Below are 6,786 nucleotides of genomic sequence, written 5' to 3'. Positions count from 1 at the left end.
TTTGTGTCCTGAAACTTTACTGAAATACTGTATCAATTCCAGGAGCCTCTTGGCAGGATATTTAGGGTTTTCTGGGTATAGAATCATATCATCAGCAAAGAGAGATATTTTGACTTCTGCTCTTTCTGTTTAGATTCCTTTTTATTTCTTTATCTTGCCTGATTGCTCTGGCTAGGACTTCCAGTACTATGTTGAATAGGAGTGGTGAGAGTGGACATCCTTGTTTGTTCCAGTTCTCAAGGGGTATGCTTCCAGCTTTTGTCTATTCAGTGTGATGTTGGTTGTGGGTTTGTCATAGATGGCTCTTATTATTTGAGGTATGTTCCTTCAATGTCTAGTTTGTTGAGTGTTTTTTTAAAATAATGGAGTGATGTTGGGTTTTAACAAAAGCATTTCCATGTCTACTGAAATGATCATATGGTTTTTGTTTTTAATTATATTTATGTGGTGAAGCACATTTATTGATTTGTAGATGTTGAACCAACCTTGCATCCCAAGAATGAAGCCTAGTTGATCATGGTGAATTAATTCTTTGATGTCCTGCTGAATGTTTGCTAGCATTTGGTTGAGGAATTTTGTGTCTTGTTCATCAGGAATATTGGCCTATAGTTTTCTTTTTTGTAGTATCTTTGTCAGATTTTGGTATCGGAGTGATGCTGGCTTCATAGAATGAATTACAGGGGAATCCCTCCTGCTCAAGTTTTTGGAGTAGTTTTAGTAGAATTATTACTAACTCTTCTTTGTGCATCTGGTAGAATTTGGCTGTGAATCTATCTAGTCTGGGGCTTTTTTTTTGGTTGGTAGAATTTTTATTACTGATTGAATTTCAGACCTCAATATTGGTCTGTATATGGCTTCAATTCAGTCTTTATTCAATCTTCGGAGGTTATGTGTTTCCAGGCATTTATCCATTTCTGTTCATAACAGTCTCTGAGGATCTTTTGTATTTCTGTGGTATCAGTTGTAATGTCACCCTAGTCTTTTTTCTTTGTCAATTTAAGCAGCAGTCTGTCAATCTTGTTTATTCTTTGAAAAATCTAACTTTTGTTTTTGCTGATTCTTCATATGGATTTTTATGTCTCAATTTTGTTCAGTACTCCTTTGATTTTAGCTATGTCTTTTTTTTCGGAAGAATTTTTAATGTTAAGACTTCTGTATGAATAAACTTAACATGAAAAATCAGCATGGACTAAAATTTTTACTCTTCATTAAGTAGCAAATGATCTATATGTTTTCCCATTCTTACTAATAAGCACTAACATATATTTACTCTTTGCTGTTATTGAATTGCTGTTTCATCTTTGATGCATTTTCTGAAAAATTTGAGACTAAGCTTCCCCAAAATGTTAAGATTGCTTAAAAAATAATTGAATGGCTTTTACTGAATTTGATAATTAAACATATAATTTTCTAGTTCTTTGCATTTTATTTATGAGTTTTTTCTCATGAACAGAAAACAAATCCACTCGTTCCCTAGGTAATGTATCTCAACTTGCCCAATAATCTCCTCAAAAAGGTTCGAAGCTATTCATCAGAAATCTTGTATATACACCCAAATAATTCATCCTGTGTTCTTCCTTTATTTACAGCTTTTGTTTTTGTTGCATCAAATTATCACTTGGTCTTTCCGCATTCATGTTGAATTCTGGCTATATCAGAAAAAAAATTGTCCAATCTGAGATTGGCTTGGTTTTTGTCAGAAGTCCAGGAAAATTATTCTTTATGTCTGACAAGACTTACAAAAACAGGATTTTCTTTGTGTATTCTCTGTGGGTATGAAATTAAGCACGATTAGCATCCTTCATGTGAACTAGACCATCCATACTCAGATGCTAGATGATCAGAGATGGGTAAAAGACACAATAACAGGCTCAGTTTCTCAATTAGGATATATCAGTTTTCTATCACCACAATAATGTTATATAATAAACCACCTCAAAAACTTGCTACTTAGAATAACAATAATTTATTAATTCTCATGCACCTGTGTTTGCTGGGTGTTAAAAAAATCTCAACTTAAAAAAAACTCTGATAAATTGTTTTAATTTATCAGCGTTTATTTGTGCAAAAATCCTCAACAGCAACAATTCTCAAATCGGGCAATCCTCAGAACCAGAACAGTTTCTAAGAACTTCTGCCTGCTACATGGTCAGACAGCATTTATGAACAGAAAACAAAAGTACTGCAAAAAGAACAACTTGGCTGGGTGTGGTAGCATATGCCTGTAATTCTAGTACTTTTGGAGGCCAAAGTGGGAGGATCTCTTGAGCCCAGGAGTTCGAGACCAGCCTGGGCAACACAGTGACCTTGTCTTTACAAAAAATAAACTAAATTAGCCACATGTGTTGGCTTGTGCCTGTAGCCCCAGCTACAGGGGAGGCTGAGGTGAGAGGATTGCTTGAGCCTAGGAGATAGAGGTTGCAGCGAGCTGAAACCACACCACTGTACTCCAGCCTGGGTAGCAGAGCGAAACCCTGTCAAAACAAAACAAAATAAAAAAAAATATTTAATTGTTTATAGCTTGGCATTTTGTCTTATTTGGATCCACTGGCCATCCACAATTGACTAAACTTCAACAGCTGTATCTAACTGAAACTCAGCTATACGTATACTCTCAAGTTAATTAGTTTCATTTAACACGAATGACTCCATATTGATTTGCTTTGTTGGACCCAGCATAGGAGCTTAGTATAAATCAATGGTCTCCTACACATTTTATTATTCCAGAATAACAATACTTTATTATTTTTTAAGCATCTCTGTTTGCTGGACAATTCTGCTAATAAGAGTTGAGTTCAGCTGTTCATTGTTTTTGCAGTTAGCTGGTGAGCTAGGGGCTGAGATGACTAGGCTATACTCTATATTGTGTTTCAGCTCTAGCTGGCTAGCTTGAACTTGTCTTATGGAAAAGGCAAAGGAACAAAAGACAGAATGAAAGTAAGGAAGACTTTTCGAGGTCTAGAGCTGGAATAGCATACATCACAAGGCCAGCCTAGATTCAAGGAGTGGGAAAATAGATAAGAGGAGCTTCAAAATCACATTGTAAAGAAAACTTATATAAAGATGAATAGAAATTTGAAACCACTCTTCTTCTTTTGCAATGAATCCATCACAGTAGCTCATTTTCTTCTCAAAAGAACGCTAGTATTACTTGACTCTTCTACTCTTTTAACGTCTTTTAGGTTACTACTTCTCATATATGTTGTCTCTTGGGTCACTGAGAGAAGATAATTTGGCTGGAGTTTGGCTATCAAAGGTGTATGAGTTAGGGTTCTCCAGAGAAACAGGGCCAATAGAGTAACAGAAACATAGAAACAGAAGCAATAGAACTGAGAAAACAAGATATATGTATGTCTATCTATATCATCTATCTATAGATATACATGCACAATATTTTTTAAATTTATATTTAAAATATATAACAGTGTTTTGATATGCATATTGAAATGATTACTAGAGACAAGAAAATTAACATACTCATCATCTCACATAGTTACCCTTGTATGTATGTCTGTGTGTGTGTGGTAAAACTAGCTAAAATTACTCTCTTAGTACATTTCTAGTATGCAATATAATTTTGTTAACTATCATCCTAATGCTGTAATTTAGATCTCTGTCTTACTTTTCCTACATTATTTTAAGGAATTGGCTAATGTAACTGTGGGACTGGCAAGTCTAAAATCCGTGGAGTAGGCCAGTAGGCTGGAGAACTAGGGAAGGGCAGATGTTGCAGCTCCAGCCTGAAGACATTCTGGAGGCAGAATTCACTCTCATGGGACCTTAGTCTCATTTCTCTTAAGGCCTTCAAATGGTTAGATGAGGTCTACCACATTATGGAGGATAATTTGCTTTAGTCAAAGTCTACTGATTTAAATTCTACTCTTATCTAAAAAATACCTTCACAGAAATATCAAAACCGGTGTTTAACCAAATATCTGGGTACTGTGGTCTAGCCATGTTGACACATGAAATTAACCATCACTGAAGATTTTAGTATTTTCCAACCAGGAGTTTATTTTATTTTATTAGGTACTTTGGGCAAATGATCAAAGATCTAGTGCAAGAGTAAACAAACTTTTTCTTTATAGGACCTGGTAGTAAAAAATCTCTATCTCACAGCACTTCTTAAAAAACTTCTGTAAAAAATGTAAAAAACATCTTTGGATCACAGGGCTTATAATCTGCATTTGTATATTTGTAAGATATGAGCTGGGTTTGGTCCATGAGCAATAGTTTACTGATTTTTTTGTCTAGTAAATGGAGTTTTACTAAGCAAATCACTATAATTCAGCCTATTTTAAGAGTGGAAAAAACCTTTCCCATGCCATGGTTTTAGATGCTCAGATGTTAAATGTATTCATTACCAAGAGCAGATTTAAGACTGATCCGTCGCCTCCTAAGTTCATATATCCTTCTCTATGGCAAAATGCTGCTCAGAAGATGCTATACAGGATATGTGCAGAGAGTAACAAAAAGGTACTCAATGTATGTTCTAGGTTGACAGGGCGAGTTTTCCCCATTAGCTTCTCTGATATGGTTAGTCAAACGAACTCATGACTCAGGGTTACATAGCAGATAGGTGCTCTTGATCACATCATCACTGCATTGCAGCAACATGCGTGATTATGAAAACAGAAGCTATTTTCCCCACCAATAGAAAAATTTCTCTGGAAAAAATGGAGGAAAGATAATCGAGCTCAGGAGGCTTTTACTCCCAGGCCAAAAGTCCATGTTTTGTTTACTCAAATATACACATAGAAAAGTACATGAATGATAAGTTTTATGCATTTTTACCTGCATAACTTCATGAATTTTCACAAGGTGAATATTCCCTTATAACCGCTATTCATTTCAAGTAATAGAACATTGCCAAAACACCAGAAGATGTTTGCATTTCGGCACTATATTCCTCCTCCCCCAACTCAGCAATTATCTTGAACCAATATCATAAATTACTTTTTTGCTTCTTTTTATTTTTACCTATCACCTAGCTCATTAATTCTCTATCATAGATGGTCTGTTGTTAAACTCACCTATTGATATGTTATTTTCAGTAATTGTATTTTTCAGGATGGTTTTCTAGGGCTAGTCCTACAATTAGTCTATTACCATTGTCTAGAACTAAATCTTTATTATACATTCCAGTGTTTGGGAAATGAAATTCTACATCTTGTCATCTGTTTTACTAAACAGATGTATTGTAATTACTGTAAGGTCTATTTCTAGTAGTTCTTATTTCTGGACTTCATTCATTCTGATTTTTCTCTCAATTTAGTCATTTGGTCAGTTTTCCTTGTACGTCTGGTAACTTTTTATTGAATGTCAGATAATTGAAATGAAATATTTTAGGGATTATTTGGGGATCTTGCTAATGTATTTTCCCCCCAGCAAGAATTTACTTTTTCTTTTTGGCAGAGAATTAAAGTAGGTGAAGATTAGCCTTAAGCAGTCTGTGACTGAGCTGATCTGAAGTTGGGTTTTAGTTTTAGAAAAGCCGATTTGGTTTGTTTTGGCTATAGCCCTTCCAGGATCTTAATAGAAGCTGGGACCTCTTGTTATTATCTCCATAGCCCATTAGAAAGTTAAGATAATTTTTTTTAGGAAATATAGAGAAAAATGTTTAAAAGTTTTTTATTTGCCTGCCAAAATAACGCATTTTTAAATTGCTCTACTTTAAGACTCAACACTTACAGATTATGGTTGTTCATGTAGAGGAGACAAAAAACATGCAAAGATGATGTGAATTTTTCAGAAATTATCTAAGAACATATAGTTTTATTTCATTTTCATGCCATGTTGCAGTTAATTTTTTTTATGTTTGAATCCACTGTCCTAAATGAAAGCAAATTGCGTAAGACCAGCACAACATATGATGGCAGTAATGAACGTCCCTAAAAATGGTAGGAATGGCCAGGTGCAGTGGCTCACGCCTGTAATCCCAGCACTGGGAGGCCGAGGCTGGTGGATCATGAGATCAGGAGTTCGAGACCAGCCTGGCCAATTTGATAAAACCCTGTCTCTACTGAAAATACAAAAATTAGCCGGGCGTGGTGGCACACGCCTATAGTCCCAGCTACTCGGGAGGCTGAGGCAGGAGAATCCCTTGAACCTGGGAGGCAGAGGTTGCAGTGAGCCAAGATGGTGCCACTGCACTCCAGCCTGGGTGACAGAGCAAGACTCTGTCTCAAAAAAAAAAAAAAAAAAAAAAGGTAGGGATACTGGGAACACAGTCACAAAGGCAAAAAAGTCAAAATGAGAGCATATTTTGGAAGATTAAGATTCAAAATCTCACTCTCCTTGAATTATAGATCTTTTTTTACTTCAGTAAATGTTCCTTTTTAAAAACATATATATTGTTTTTCAGTCATCTGGCAGAGTGCTTTTTAAGAATCTTCTTTTGCAGTAATATAATGCCTTAAAGTGGGGTGGGTAAGGGAAGGACAGGCAGAGGAGTGGCTGAAGCACAACTCATTCATCTGCTTTATTATAAGATTGTTTTTCCCCAGAATGTCTGTGAATACTGCACTGAACTACTCCATAATACTGAGGACAGAGCACAAGAAACTACCATTCCTGCTGAAATGGTCCAAAACCCACACATCACTTTTAGTTCTAAAGATTTGAATTTATTTTTATTTTGCTTTTGCATTAAGATGAGAAAAAAGCCAAACTTGTAATTCCACATATTGGAAGAATGAGTCTTCAGGATTTTAAAACAGACAGAATAGGATCAGATGATTAGTGCCCTACATTGCTGACCTAGTTTGCATCTTTCTGTTTAGTTTC

General features: G+C 35.5%; 1 long non-coding RNA gene across 1 annotated transcript in view; it reads left to right on the top strand.

The window, feature by feature from the left end:
* The first annotated feature begins 264 nt into the window (after positions 1-264).
* The window catches only part of LOC107970117 (uncharacterized), a 28,323-nt gene continuing 21,801 nt past the window's right edge, over positions 265-6,786 (top strand). Inside the window, exon 1 of the long non-coding RNA XR_001712443.3 lies at positions 265-317. This is a non-coding gene — a long non-coding RNA (uncharacterized LOC107970117). The remainder of the gene's footprint in view (positions 318-6,786) is intronic.

Source organism: Pan troglodytes, chromosome 22, assembly GCF_028858775.2.
Source record: "Pan troglodytes isolate AG18354 chromosome 22, NHGRI_mPanTro3-v2.0_pri, whole genome shotgun sequence".
In the NCBI taxonomy this organism is placed as follows: domain Eukaryota; kingdom Metazoa; phylum Chordata; class Mammalia; order Primates; family Hominidae; genus Pan; species Pan troglodytes.
This window is presented reverse-complemented; position numbering and strand designations above follow the sequence as displayed.